Raw genomic sequence first — 14,855 nt, 5'->3', positions numbered from 1 at the left:
ATTACATCTGCAGTATTTCCTCCCACAATACACAACAAATTGGCGACGGAGACGAGATATTTAATACAGGATAGATTTTAGATAAAGTCGCGAGGTATTAAATAAAGCGCGAGGTTTTACGAAAGTCGCGAGATTAAATAAGTTGAAGTCGGTTGTCAAAGTTACGCACGGAGACACATCTCAAGTACAACAGTCGTATTTTGCCGGGATACGTACCCACCACGACACTATGGAATCATTCAGCTACTTTGGATCCTTTAACAGCAAAGTCGAGTCATGGTCATTATACTCCGAGAGATTGAACCAGTTCTTCATCGTCACAAACGTCACGACGGAAGAGATGAAGAGAGCTCAACTACTGACATTCATCGGGGCCGAGACGTATGGAACTCTAAGAAACATAGTCTCGCCGACGAACCCAAAGGATAAGACATACAAAGAACTGATTGACGCCCTTGCCACGCACTTCAACCCAGTACCTTCCGAGATAATACAACGATACAAGTTCAACATGCGAGAAAGACAAGCCGGGGAGACCATAGCCATTTACATATCCGAACTACGCAAAATGACTGAATTTTGTAATTACGGAACATCGCTAGACGACATGTTACGAGACCGTTTAGTTTGTGGATGCCGTGATGATGCTCTACAGAAGAGGTTACTTTCCGAAGACAACCTGACGTTAGCCAAAGCTATTCAAATTGCCCAAGCAATGGAAACAGCGAGTCGCAACCTTCTCGACATTAAAAGTCAAGTAGCACCATCATCAACGGAAAATGTAAACGCTTTCTCAATACTGCACCGAAAGAAGAGGTCGAAAAGAAGAAATACTAATCATAATTCGTACCAGAATCAATCCAATGGTTATCAGAAGCAGTCTCAGAAATCACAAGAAAGACAGCATTCAAAATGTTCCCGATGTAACGACACAGGACATTCCTCACCTGACTGTCCATTTCGTGAATCAAAGTGCCACAAATGCACGAAGCTGGGTCATATTTCGAGAGCTTGCCGGTCCAATCCAGGAAGATCGAATACAAACCAGATCAATCATCAAGTTTCAAGAGCCGAAGACGAAATCACTCGTCAAGATTCGAGATATGACGTATTTCCGGAATACGTACTACAAGAATCACGAATTAATCACCTTGATGATTCGCACCAGAATAGCAAACTTCCAGAACCATATCAGATTACTGTTACAATCAACAATCAAAACTTCAAAATGGAGGTCGATACCGGTTCTGCATACTCACTTCTGCCAAGTAGCAAAGTACAAGATCTCTTGAAGATATATGAATTGAAACCTCTCAACATGAAGCTTACGTCGTTCTCTGGTCACGAAGTCGACGTAGCAGGAGTCATTTATCCTAAAGTCACGTTCAAGAATGAAGAAGATGTACTTCCTTTAGTCATTTATTGCGGTGAAGGTCCAACACTGTGTGGAAGAACTTGGACATCGTCACGTTTGCCGATACTTCAAAATGGAGTCCAGCCTCAACTATCAAGAGTTTCTCATGTCAAGCAGACACCGGAATGTAATGCCATTCTGGATAAACACGAAGAACTCTTCAATGACCAATTGGGATGTCTCAAGGATGTCAAGGTTCATTTGTACCGGAAAACTGATATTCAGCCTGTTTTTCATAAAGCTAGATCAGTACCATACGCACTCAAGGATAAAGTTGAGGAAGAGCTAAAAAGGATGGAAGACGCTGGAATAATTACCCAGATCCCATTCGCAAGTTTCGCAGCACCGATAGTTCCAGTACGAAAACCGAATGGAAAGGTCAGAATTTGCGGTGACTTTAGCGTAACGACGAACACGATCATAGATGCAGACAAGTACCCGCTTCCTAAGGTGGAAGATATATTTGCGAAGATGTCAGGATGTACAGTCTTTTCAAGAATCGACATGAAAGATGCATACAGTCAACTTCAGCTCGATGATGAATCCAAGAAGCTTACAGTAATTAACACATCGAGAGGCCTATTTGAATATAACAGACTCCCGTTTGGTGTTTCTTCCGCTTCCGCTATTTTCCAGAAACATATGGAAATCCTTCTGGCAGATCACAAATCAGTCTCACCATATCAAGATGACATTCTCTTGGGTGGCATCGATTATCAAGACCATAACGAGAAACTTGATAAACTATTAACTACACTGCGCTCGAACGGACTGAAGCTTGGTAGAGACAAATGCCAATTCATGTGCTCAAGCTTGGATTTCCTTGGTTACCATTTGGACAAAGATGGGCTTCATCCTCAAACCTGTAAAATGAAAGCGATCATGGACGCGCCGGAACCAAATAATCTCGAGGAATTGCGCTCCTTCATTGGATTTCTCAATTACTATTCGAAATTTATTCCGAACCAAGCCACAGAACTTTCTCCTCTCTACGATCTCATGAAGAAAACGTCTAATTGGGAATGGACTGAACTACACAAACAAGCGTTCGCTAATGCCAAGAATCTACTAGCAAGATCAAACTTCCTAACGCACTTCGATCCGAAGAAAGACATTCGATTGGCATGCGACGCGTCACCAAGAGGAATTGGAGCAGTAATATCCCACGTAGTCGAAAACAACGACTATCCTATTGCATTTGCTTCCAGAACTTTGGCACCTGCTGAGACGAATTACTCTCAACTTGAGCGCGAAGCTTTGTCTCTTGTTTTCGGGGTAACGAAGTTCCGGGACTACTTGCTTGGACGAAGATTCACGTTGGTGACAGACCATCAGCCTCTTATCTATCTGCTATCGGAGAAGAAGCCTATACCTCAAATGGCTGCAGCAAGGCTTCAAAGATGGGCCTTGACTCTATCAGCGTATCGATACACTATCGAATACAAGAAAGGACTTCTTCATGCCAATGCTGATGCGCTTAGCCGACTACCTATACAAGTACCACAAGCAGAACCTCCACTACCAGTAGAGTCAGTCTTACTCATTCAGCAACTAGATTCCGAACCAATCACTTCAAAGCAAATTGAAGACGAAATGAAGAATGACTACACCTTAACGATAGTCCTACAACAACTAAGAAATGGATGGAAATCATCACATACAACTGGAGAATTCGAACCATACTACAAACGACGTTTGGAACTAACAACAGTTGGCAATCTACTCTTGATGGGAAGAAGAATCATCATTCCAGGAAATCTACGCAAGTCCATGCTTCAAAATCTTCACGACACGCATCAAGGAATGGTGAAAATGAAGGATGTCGCACGATCAACATTTTGGTGGCCTAAACTAGACAAGGACATTGAAAACATCGCACGAGAATGTACAACATGTCAAGCTGTAGCGTCCGATCCAATCAAGACGTTCATTCCATGGCCAGTTCCTGATCGTCCTTGGCAGAGAGTTCATATGGACTTTGCGGGACCCGTGGAAAATAAAATGCTTTTCATAGTCGTAGATGCTAAATCCAAGTGGATGGAATGTGAAGTTGTTAATTCCACATCAACAGAAACTGTTATCAGAAGCTTAAGACCGATGATCGCAAGATTTGGAATAATGAATACTCTTGTGTCGGATAACGCTACATGCTTCACCAGTTCAGAGTTCTCATCTTTCATCAAAAGCTACGGAATTAATCATCTGAAGATAGCACCATATCACCCTCAATCGAATGGCCAAGCCGAACGAACTGTCCGAATCGTCAAGGGTTCCATGAAGAAGCTATCGGGTAGAACAAGTTCAGAAACTGAAATAATTGAAGCGGGTTTGGACGTATTTAGAGTAGGCACTCTCGAAGAACGAATCAGCAAAATATTAATGCGGTATCGAAGAACTCCATTATCTAATGGAAAGTCACCTGCAGAGTTGCACCTGGGTTATAATATCACGACTGAAATCGATTTATGTCATCCTAAATCGACTAATCGGAATCAACAGAATCCAGAAGCCGTGAGCCATGAACGAAATCATGCAGTCAACAAACCTGTCCACGTTCGCAATTTCAGTAGAGGACCGAAATGGGTTCCTGGCCACGTAACCAGATGTATTGGGAATAACATGTACGAGGTACAGGTTGCTGATCGCATTATGAGAAAACACGACAATCAGCTTCGATCGAGATTCGTATCCAGACCAGATCCAACACTCAATCCACAATCCAATGAAATGGTTTACCCATCAGTTCCTGAAACTACCACAATGGACGTACCAGCCGTAATACGAAAAAGCAGACGCCTTGCAACTATCCAGATGAGACCCACAGCTAACTATGATGTCAACGGAGAACAAGAAAACCATGCTCATGCCAATTCCGAAGTCGACCATTCTGTAACCGAAGTACCTAATGAAGTCCCTCCTATCACAGACAATCTTGGAGCAGCTCTACCACAGCAATCTACAACGATTAGCAATTCCAATATCACTCAGCAGAAAGTTGCCCAGCAACCAAGAAGATCGGATCGCATTAAGAAGCCTGTTTCTAGATTGGGACTTTAAAATTAAAAAGGGGGTAGTGTTGTATACATATAAAAAACCTTTTGGCCTATTCCACTGATAACGAAACGGTATAAAAGAAATCTAACTTGTAAGCCTCGGGGCAGTCTAACGCGAACTCGGAAGCGATGTAAACCATATTTTATTGTACTATACTATTCATTGACCAAGTAATAAATACCAGTATTTTAGTTATTACATCTGCAGTATTTCCTCCCACAATACACAACAGGTATTGTGGAAAACTTATGACTTTTACGCTACATCTGAGACCCCACAACACCTCTCCTGGGTGGGATCGAACCTCCAACCTTTCGGTTAACAGATGAACGCGATAACCATTGCGCAACGGAAGCCCAAAAATTAAATGGTCTTCAGGTATTGTGGAAAAACTTTGACCTTTTTCGTCACATCTGAGACCTCACAACACCGCTCCCGGGTGGGCACGAACCACCAACCTTTCGGTTAACAGCGGAACGCGCTAACCATTTAGCCACGGAAGCTCAGAAATTCAATGGTTGTCAGGTATTGTGGAAAAACACTGACTTACTACGTTACATCTGAGACCTCACAACAACGCTCTTGGATGGGCTCGAACCACCAAACTATCGGTTAAAAGCCGAACGCGCTAACCATTGAGCCACGGAAGCTCTGATAATATATGGTCGTCAGGTATTGTGGAAAAACTTTGACTTTTTACGTAACATCTGAAACCTCACAGCACCGCTCCGGGATGGGTTCGAACCACCAACCTTTCGGTTAACAGATGAACGCGATAACCATTGCGCCTCGGAAGCCCAAAAATTAAATGGTCTTCAGGTATTGTGGAAAAACTTTGACTTTTTAAGTTACTTATAAAACTTAACACCAACGATCCCGGGTGGGCTGGAACCACCAACCTTTCGGTAAGCAGATGAACGCGATAACCATTGCGCCTCGGAAGCCCAAAAATTAAATGGACGTCAGGTATTGTGGAAAAACTTTGACCTTTTACGTCACATCTGAGACCTCTCAACACCGCTCCCGGGTGGGCTCGAACCACCAACCTTTCGGTTAACAGCGGAACGCGCTAACCATTTAGCCACGGAAGCTCAGAAATTCAATGGTTGTCAGGTATTGTGGAAAACTTATGACTTTTTACACTACATCTGAGACCCCACAAGTCATAACTTTTCCACAATACCTGAAAACCATTTAATTTCTGAGCTTCCGTGGCTCAATGGTTAGCGCGTTCGGCTGTTAACCAATAGGTTGGTTGTTCGAGCCCACCCGGGAGCGGTGTTATGGGATCTCAAATGTAACGTAAAAAGTCAGAGTTTTTCCACAATACCTGACGAACATTTAATTTTTGGGCTTCCGTGGCGCAATGGTTAGCGCGCTCAGCTGTTAACCGAAAGGTTGGTGGTTCGATCCCACCCGGGAGAGGTGTTGTGGGGTCTCAGATGTAGCGTGTAAAGTCATAACGTTTCCACAATACCTGACAACCATTTAATTTCTGAGCTTCCGTGGCTCAATGGTTAGCGCGTTCGGCTCTTAACCAATAGGTTGGTGGTTCGAGCCCACCCGGGAGCGGTGTTTAGGGATCTCAAATGTAACGTAAAAAGTCAGAGTTTTTCCACAATACCTGACGAACATTTAATTTTTGGGCTTCCGTGGCGCAATGGTTAGCGCGCTCAGCTGTTAACCGAAAGGTTGGTGGTTCGAGCCCACCCGGGAGAGGTGTTGTGGGGTCTCAGATGTAGCGTGTAAAGTCATAACGTTTCCACAATACCTGACAACCATTTAATTTCTGAGCTTCCGTGGCTAAATGGTTAGCGCGTTCGGCTGTTAACCAATAGGTTGGTTGTTCGAGCCCACCCGGGAGCGGTGTTATGGGATCTCAAATGTAACGTAAAAAGTCAGAGTTTTTCCACAATACCTGACGACCATTTTATTTTTGGGCTTCCGTGGCGCAATGGTTAGCGCGTTCGGCTGTTAACCGAAAGGTTGGTGGTTCGAGCCCACCCGGGAGCGGTGTTGTGTAGTCTCAAAGGTTACGTAAAAAGAAAAGTTTTTCCACAATACCTGACGACCATTTATTTTTTGGGCTTCCTTGGCGCAATGGTTAGCTTGTTCGGCTGTTAACCGAAAGGTTGGTGGTTCGAGCCCACCAGAGAGAGGTGTTGTGGGGTCTCAGATGTAGCGTAAAAAGTCAAAACTTTTCCACAATACGTGACAAACATTTATTTTCTGAGCTTCCCTGGCTCAATGGTTAGCGCGTTCGGCTGTTAACCAATAAGTTGGTGGTTCGAGCCCACCCGGGAGCGGTGTTATGGGATCTCAAATGTAACGTAAAAAGTCAGAGTTTTTCCACAATACCTGACGAACATTTAATTTTTGGGCTTCCGTGGCGCAATGGTTAGCGCGTTCAGCTGTTAACCGAAAGGTTGGTGGTTCGAGCCCACCCGGGAGAGGTGTTGTGGGGTCTCAGATGTAGCGTGAAAAGTCATAACTTTTCAACAATACCTGACAACCATTTAATTTCTGAGCTTCCGTGGCTCAATGGTTAGCGCGTTCGGCTGTTAACCAATAGGGTGGTTGTTCGAGCCCACCCGGGAGCGGTATTATGGGATCTCAAATGTAACGTAGAAAGTCAGAGTTTTTCCACAATACCTGACGAACATTTAATTTTTGGGCTTCCGTGGCGCAATGGTTAGCGCGCTCAGCTGTTAACCGAAAGGTTGGTGGTTCGAGCCCACCCGGGAGAGGTGTTGTGGGGTCTCAGATGTAGCGTGTAAAGTCATAACGTTTCCACAATACCTGACAACCATTTAATTTCTGAGCTTCCGTGGCTCAATGGTTAGCGCGTTCGGCTGTTAACCAATAGGTTGGTTGTTCGAGCCCACCCGGGAGCGGTGTTATGGGATCTCAAATGTAACGTAAAAAGTCAGAGTTTTTCCACAATACCTGACGAACATTTAATTTTTGGGCTTCCGTGGCGCAATGGTTAGCGCGTTCAGCTGTTAACCGAAAGGTTGGTGGTTCGAGCCCACCCGGGAGAGGTGTTGTGGGGTCTCAGATGTAGCGTGAAAAGTCATAACTTTTCAACAATACCTGACAACCATTTAATTTCTGAGCTTCCGGGGCTCAATGGTTAGCGCGTTCGGCTGTTAACTAATAGGTTGGTTGTTCGAGCCCACCCGGGAGCGGTATTATGGGATCTCAAATGTAACGTAGAAAGTCAGAGTTTTTCCACAATACCTGACGAACATTTAATTTTTGGGCTTCCGTGGTGCAATGGTTAGCGCGCTCAGCTGTTAACCGAAAGGTTGGTGGTTCGAGCCCACCCGGGAGAGGTGTTGTGGGGTCTCAGATGTAGCGTGAAAAGTCATAACTTTTCAACAATACCTGACAACCATTTAATTTCTGAGCTTCCGTGGCTCAATGGTTAGCGCGTTCGGCTGTTAACCAATAAGTTGGTGGTTCGAGCCCACCCGGGAGCGGTGTTATGGGATCTCAAATGTAACGTAAAAAGTCAGAGTTTTTCCACAATACCTGACGAACATTTAATTTTTGGGCTTCCGTGGCGCAATGGTTAGCGCGCTCAGCTGTTAACCGAAAGGTTGGTGGTTCGAGCCCACCCGGGAGAGGTGTTGTGGGGTCTCAGATGTAGCGTGTAAAGTCATAACGTTTCCACAATACCTGACAACCATTTAATTTCTGAGCTTCCGTGGCTCAATGGTTAGCGCGTTCGGCTGTTAACCAATAGGTTGGTTGTTCGAGCCCACCCGGGAGCGGTGTTATGGGATCTCAAATGTAACGTAAAAAGTCAGAGTTTTTCCTCAATACCTGACGACCATTTTATTTTTGGGCTTCCGTGGCGCAATGGTTAGCGCGTTCGGCTGTTAACCGAAAGGTTGGTGGTTCGAGCCCACCCGGGAGCGGTGTTGTGTAGTCTCAAAGGTTACGTAAAAAGAAAAGTTTTTCCACAATACCTGACGACCATTTATTTTTTGGGCTTCCTTGGCGCAATGGTTAGCTTGTTCGGCTGTTAACCGAAAGGTTGGTGGTTCGAGCCCACCAGAGAGAGGTGTTGTGGGGTCTCAGATGTAGCGTAAAAAGTCAAAACTTTTCCACAATACGTGACAAACATTTATTTTCTGAGCTTCCGTGGCTCAATGGTTAGCGCGTTCGGCTGTTAACCAATAAGTTGGTGGTTCGAGCCCACCCGGGAGCGGTGTTATGGGATCTCAAATGTAACGTAAAAAGTCAGAGTTTTTCCACAATACCTGACGAACATTTAATTTTTGGGCTTCCGTGGCGCAATGGTTAGCGCGTTCAGCTGTTAACCGAAAGGTTGGTGGTTCGAGCCCACCCGGGAGAGGTGTTGTGGGGTCTCAGATGTAGCGTGAAAAGTCATAACTTTTCAACAATACCTGACAACCATTTAATTTCTGAGCTTCCGGGGCTCAATGGTTAGCGCGTTCGGCTGTTAACTAATAGGTTGGTTGTTCGAGCCCACCCGGGAGCGGTATTATGGGATCTCAAATGTAACGTAGAAAGTCAGAGTTTTTCCACAATACCTGACGAACATTTAATTTTTGGGCTTCCGTGGTGCAATGGTTAGCGCGCTCAGCTGTTAACCGAAAGGTTGGTGGTTCGAGCCCACCCGGGAGAGGTGTTGTGGGGTCTCAGATGTAGCGTGTAAAGTCATAACGTTTCCACAATACCTGACAACCATTTAATTTCTGAGCTACCGTGGCTCAATGGTTAGCGCGTTCGGCTGTTAACCAATAGGTTGGTTGTTCGAGCCCACCCGGGAGCGGTGTTATGGGATCTCAAATGTAACGTAAAAAGTCAGAGTTTTTCCTCAATACCTGACGACCATTTTATTTTTGGGCTTCCGTGGCGCAATGGTTAGCGCGTTCGGCTGTTAACCGAAAGGTTGGTGGTTCGAGCCCACCCGGGAGCGGTGTTGTGTAGTCTCAAAGGTTACGTAAAAAGAAAAGTTTTTCCACAATACCTGACGACCGTTTAATTTTTGGGCTTCCGTGGCGCAATGGTTAGCGCGTTCGGCTGTTAACCGAAAGGTTGGGGGTTCGAGCCCACCCGGGAGAGGTGTTGTGGGGTCTCAGATGTAGCGTAAAAAGTCAAAACGTTTAAACAATACGTGACAAACATATAATTTCTGAGCTTCCGTGGCTCAATGGTTAGCGCGTTCGGCTCTTAACCAATAGGTTGGTGGTTCGAGCCCACCCGGGAGCGGTGTTATGGGATCTCAAATGTAACGTAAAAAGTCCGAGTTTTTCCACAATACCTGACGATTATTTAATATTTGGACTTCCGTGGCTCAATGGTTAGCGCGTTCGGCTGTTAACCAATAGGTTGCTGGTTCGAGACCACCCGGGAGCGGTGTTGTGAAGTCTCAAATGTAACAAAAAAAGCCAAAGTTTTTCCACAATACCTGACGACCTTTTAATTTTTGGGCTTCGGTGGCGCAATGGTAAGCACGTTCGGCTGTTACCAATAGCTTGGAGGTTCGAGCCCACCCGGGAGAGGTGTAGTGGGGTCTCAGATGTAGCGTGAAAAGTCATAACTTTTTCACAATACCTGACAACCATTTAATATCTGAGCTGCCGTGGCTCAATTATTTGCGCGTTCGGCTGTTAACCAATACTTTGGTGGTTCGATCCCACCCGGGAGCGGTGTTATGGGATCTCAAATGTAACGTAAAAAGTCAGAGTTTTCCACAATACCTGACGACCATTTAATATTTGGGCTTCCGTTGCGCAATGGTTAGCGCGTTCGGCTGTTAACCAATAAGTTGGTGGTTCGAGCCCACCCGGGAGCGGTGTTATGGGATCTCAAATGTAACGTAAAAAGTCAGAGTTTTTCCACAATACCCGACGAACATTTAATTTTTGGGCTTCCGTGGCGCAATGGTTAGCGCGCTCAGCTGTTAACCGAAAGGTTGGTGGTTCGAGCCCACCCGGGAGAGGTGTTGTGGGGTCTCAGATGTAGCGTGTAAAGTCATAACGTTTCCACAATACCTGACAACCATTTAATTTCTGAGCTTCCGTGGCTCAATGGTTAGCGCGTTCGGCTGTTAACCAATAAGTTGGTGGTTCGAGCCCACCCGGGAGCGGTGTTATGGGATCTCAAATGTAACGTAAAAAGTCAGAGTTTTTCCACAATACCTGACGAACATTTAATTTTTGGGCTTCCGTGGCGCAATGGTTAGCGCGCTCAGCTGTTAACCGAAAGGTTGGTGGTTCGAGCCCACCCGGGAGAGGTGTTGTGGGGTCTCAGATGTAGCGTGTAAAGTCATAACGTTTCCACAATACCTGACAACCATTTAATTTCTGAGCTTCCGTGGCTCAATGGTTAGCGCGTTCGGCTGTTAACCAATAGGTTGGTTGTTCGAGCCCACCCGGGAGCGGTGTTATGGGATCTCAAATGTAACGTAAAAAGTCAGAGTTTTTCCTCAATACCTGACGACCATTTTATTTTTGGGCTTCCGTGGCGCAATGGTTAGCGCGTTCGGCTGTTAACCGAAAGGTTGGTGGTTCGAGCCCACCCGGGAGCGGTGTTGTGTAGTCTCAAAGGTTACGTAAAAAGAAAAGTTTTTCCACAATACCTGACGACCATTTATTTTTTGGGCTTCCTTGGCGCAATGGTTAGCTTGTTCGGCTGTTAACCGAAAGGTTGGTGGTTCGAGCCCACCAGAGAGAGGTGTTGTGGGGTCTCAGATGTAGCGTAAAAAGTCAAAACTTTTCCACAATACGTGACAAACATTTATTTTCTGAGCTTCCGTGGCTCAATGGTTAGCGCGTTCGGCTGTTAACCAATAAGTTGGTGGTTCGAGCCCACCCGGGAGCGGTGTTATGGGATCTCAAATGTAACGTAAAAAGTCAGAGTTTTTCCACAATACCTGACGAACATTTAATTTTTGGGCTTCCGTGGCGCAATGGTTAGCGCGTTCAGCTGTTAACCGAAAGGTTGGTGGTTCGAGCCCACCCGGGAGAGGTGTTGTGGGGTCTCAGATGTAGCGTGAAAAGTCATAACTTTTCAACAATACCTGACAACCATTTAATTTCTGAGCTTCCGGGGCTCAATGGTTAGCGCGTTCGGCTGTTAACTAATAGGTTGGTTGTTCGAGCCCACCCGGGAGCGGTATTATGGGATCTCAAATGTAACGTAGAAAGTCAGAGTTTTTCCACAATACCTGACGAACATTTAATTTTTGGGCTTCCGTGGTGCAATGGTTAGCGCGCTCAGCTGTTAACCGAAAGGTTGGTGGTTCGAGCCCACCCGGGAGAGGTGTTGTGGGGTCTCAGATGTAGCGTGTAAAGTCATAACGTTTCCACAATACCTGACAACCATTTAATTTCTGAGCTACCGTGGCTCAATGGTTAGCGCGTTCGGCTGTTAACCAATAGGTTGGTTGTTCGAGCCCACCCGGGAGCGGTGTTATGGGATCTCAAATGTAACGTAAAAAGTCAGAGTTTTTCCTCAATACCTGACGACCATTTTATTTTTGGGCTTCCGTGGCGCAATGGTTAGCGCGTTCGGCTGTTAACCGAAAGGTTGGTGGTTCGAGCCCACCCGGGAGCGGTGTTGTGTAGTCTCAAAGGTTACGTAAAAAGAAAAGTTTTTCCACAATACCTGACGACCATTTATTTTTTGGGATTCCTTGGCGCAATGGTTAGCTTGTTCGGCTGTTAACCGAAAGGTTGGTGGTTCGAGCCCACCAGAGAGAGGTGTTGTGGGGTCTCAGATGTAGCGTAAAAAGTCAAAACTTTTCCACAATACGTGACAAACATTTATTTTCTGAGCTTCCGTGGCTCAATGGTTAGCGCGTTCGGCTGTTAACCAATAAGTTGGTGGTTCGAGCCCACCCGGGAGCGGTGTTATGGGATCTCAAATGTAACGTAAAAAGTCAGAGTTTTTCCACAATACCCGACGAACATTTAATTTTTGGGCTTCCGTGGCGCAATGGTTAGCGCGCTCAGCTGTTAACCGAAAGGTTGGTGGTTCGAGCCCACCCGGGAGAGGTGTTGTGGGGTCTCAGATGTAGCGTGTAAAGTCATAACGTTTCCACAATACCTGACAACCATTTAATTTCTGAGCTTCCGTGGCTCAATGGTTAGCGCGTTCGGCTGTTAACCAATAAGTTGGTGGTTCGAGCCCACCCGGGAGCGGTGTTATGGGATCTCAAATGTAACGTAAAAAGTCAGAGTTTTTCCACAATACCTGACGAACATTTAATTTTTGGGCTTCCGTGGCGCAATGGTTAGCGCGCTCAGCTGTTAACCGAAAGGTTGGTGGTTCGAGCCCACCCGGGAGAGGTGTTGTGGGGTCTCAGATGTAGCGTGTAAAGTCATAACGTTTCCACAATACCTGACAACCATTTAATTTCTGAGCTTCCGTGGCTCAATGGTTAGCGCGTTCGGCTGTTAACCAATAGGTTGGTTGTTCGAGCCCACCCGGGAGCGTTGTTATGGGATCTCAAATGTAACGTAAAAAGTCAGAGTTTTTCCTCAATACCTGACGACCATTTTATTTTTGGGCTTCCGTGGCGCAATGGTTAGCGCGTTCGGCTGTTAACCGAAAGGTTGGTGGTTCGAGCCCACCCGGGAGCGGTGTTGTGTAGTCTCAAAGGTTACGTAAAAAGAAAAGTTTTTCCACAATACCTGACGACCATTTATTTTTTGGGCTTCCTTGGCGCAATGGTTAGCTTGTTCGGCTGTTAACCGAAAGGTTGGTGGTTCGAGCCCACCAGAGAGAGGTGTTGTGGGGTCTCAGATGTAGCGTAAAAAGTCAAAACTTTTCCACAATACGTGACAAACATTTATTTTCTGAGCTTCCGTGGCTCAATGGTTAGCGCGTTCGGCTGTTAACCAATAAGTTGGTGGTTCGAGCCCACCCGGGAGCGGTGTTATGGGATCTCAAATGTAACGTAAAAAGTCAGAGTTTTTCCACAATACCTGACGAACATTTAATTTTTGGGCTTCCGTGGCGCAATGGTTAGCGCGTTCAGCTGTTAACCGAAAGGTTGGTGGTTCGAGCCCACCCGGGAGAGGTGTTGTGGGGTCTCAGATGTAGCGTGAAAAGTCATAACTTTTCAACAATACCTGACAACCATTTAATTTCTGAGCTTCCGGGGCTCAATGGTTAGCGCGTTCGGCTGTTAACTAATAGGTTGGTTGTTCGAGCCCACCCGGGAGCGGTATTATGGGATCTCAAATGTAACGTAGAAAGTCAGAGTTTTTCCACAATACCTGACGAACATTTAATTTTTGGGCTTCCGTGGCGCAATGGTTAGCGCGCTCAGCTGTTAACCGAAAGGTTGGTGGTTCGAGCCCACCCGGGAGAGGTGTTGTGGGGTCTCAGATGTAGCGTGTAAAGTCATAACGTTTCCACAAGACCTGACAACCATTTAATTTCTGAGCTTCCGTGGCTCAATGGTTAGCGCGTTCGGCTCTTAACCAATAGGTTGGTGGTTCGAGCCCACCCGGGAGCGGTGTTAAGGGATCTCAAATGTAACGTAAAAAGTCAGAGTTTTTCCACAATACCTGACGAACATTTAATTTTTGGACTTCCGTGGCGCAATGGTTAGCGCGTTCGGTTGTTAACCGAATGGTTGGTGGTTCGAGCGCACCCGGGAGCGGTGTTCTATAGTCTCAAATGTAACGTAAAAAGAAAAGTTTTTCCACAATACCTGACGAACATTTAATTTTTGGGCTTCCGTGGCGCAATGGTTGGCGCGTTCAGCTGTTAACCGAAAGGTTGGTGGTTCGAGCCCACCCGGGAGAGGTGTTGTGGGGTCTCAGATGTAGCGTGAAAAATCATAACTTTTCCACAATACGTGACAACCATTTAATTTCTGAGCTTCCGTGGCTCAATGGTTAGCGCGTTCGGCTGTTAACCAATAGGTTGGTGGTTCGAGCCCACCCGGGAGAGGTGACGTGGGGTCTCAGATGTAGCGTGAAAAGTCATAACCTTTCCACAATACCTGACAACCATTTAATTTCTGAGCTTCCGTGGCTCAATGGTTAGCGCGTTCGGTTGTTAACCAATAGGTTGGTGGTTCGAGCCCACCCGGGAGCGGTGTTAAGGGACCTCAAATGTAACGTAAAAAGTCAGAGTTTTTCCACAATACCTGACGAACATTTAATCTTTGGGCTTCCGTGGCGCAATGGTTATTGCGTCCAGCTGTTAACCGAAAGGTTGGTGGTTCGAGCCCACCCGGGAGAGGTGTTGTGGGGTCTCAGATGTAGCATGAAAAGTCATAACTTTTCCCCTATACGTGACAACCATTTAATTTCTGAGCTCCCGTGGCTCAATGGTTGTCGCGTTCTGCTGTTAACCAATAGGTTGGTGGTTCGAGCCCACCCGGGAGAGGTGA

At 46.0% G+C, this 14,855-nt stretch overlaps 3 non-coding genes across 3 annotated transcripts; all 3 read left to right on the top strand.

Moving 5' to 3' along the window:
• The first annotated feature begins 5,967 nt into the window (after nt 1-5,967).
• Nucleotides 5,968-6,040, top strand: TRNAK-CUU (transfer RNA lysine (anticodon CUU)). The gene has a single exon. It is a non-coding gene; the product is annotated as a tRNA-Lys (tRNA).
• A 3,599-nt stretch (nt 6,041-9,639) lies between these two features.
• TRNAK-CUU (transfer RNA lysine (anticodon CUU)) lies at nt 9,640-9,712 on the top strand. Its single transcript has one exon. It is a non-coding gene; the product is annotated as a tRNA-Lys (tRNA).
• A 4,185-nt stretch (nt 9,713-13,897) lies between these two features.
• TRNAK-CUU (transfer RNA lysine (anticodon CUU)) lies at nt 13,898-13,970 on the top strand. The gene has a single exon. It is a non-coding gene; the product is annotated as a tRNA-Lys (tRNA).
• Nucleotides 13,971-14,855: the final 885 nt, after the last annotated feature.

Source organism: Phalangium opilio, unplaced genomic scaffold (genome assembly GCF_054372755.1).
Source record: "Phalangium opilio isolate 3A_F unplaced genomic scaffold, DU_Popi_V2 ptg000017l_1, whole genome shotgun sequence".
Lineage (NCBI taxonomy): Eukaryota > Metazoa > Arthropoda > Arachnida > Opiliones > Phalangiidae > Phalangium > Phalangium opilio.
This window is presented reverse-complemented; position numbering and strand designations above follow the sequence as displayed.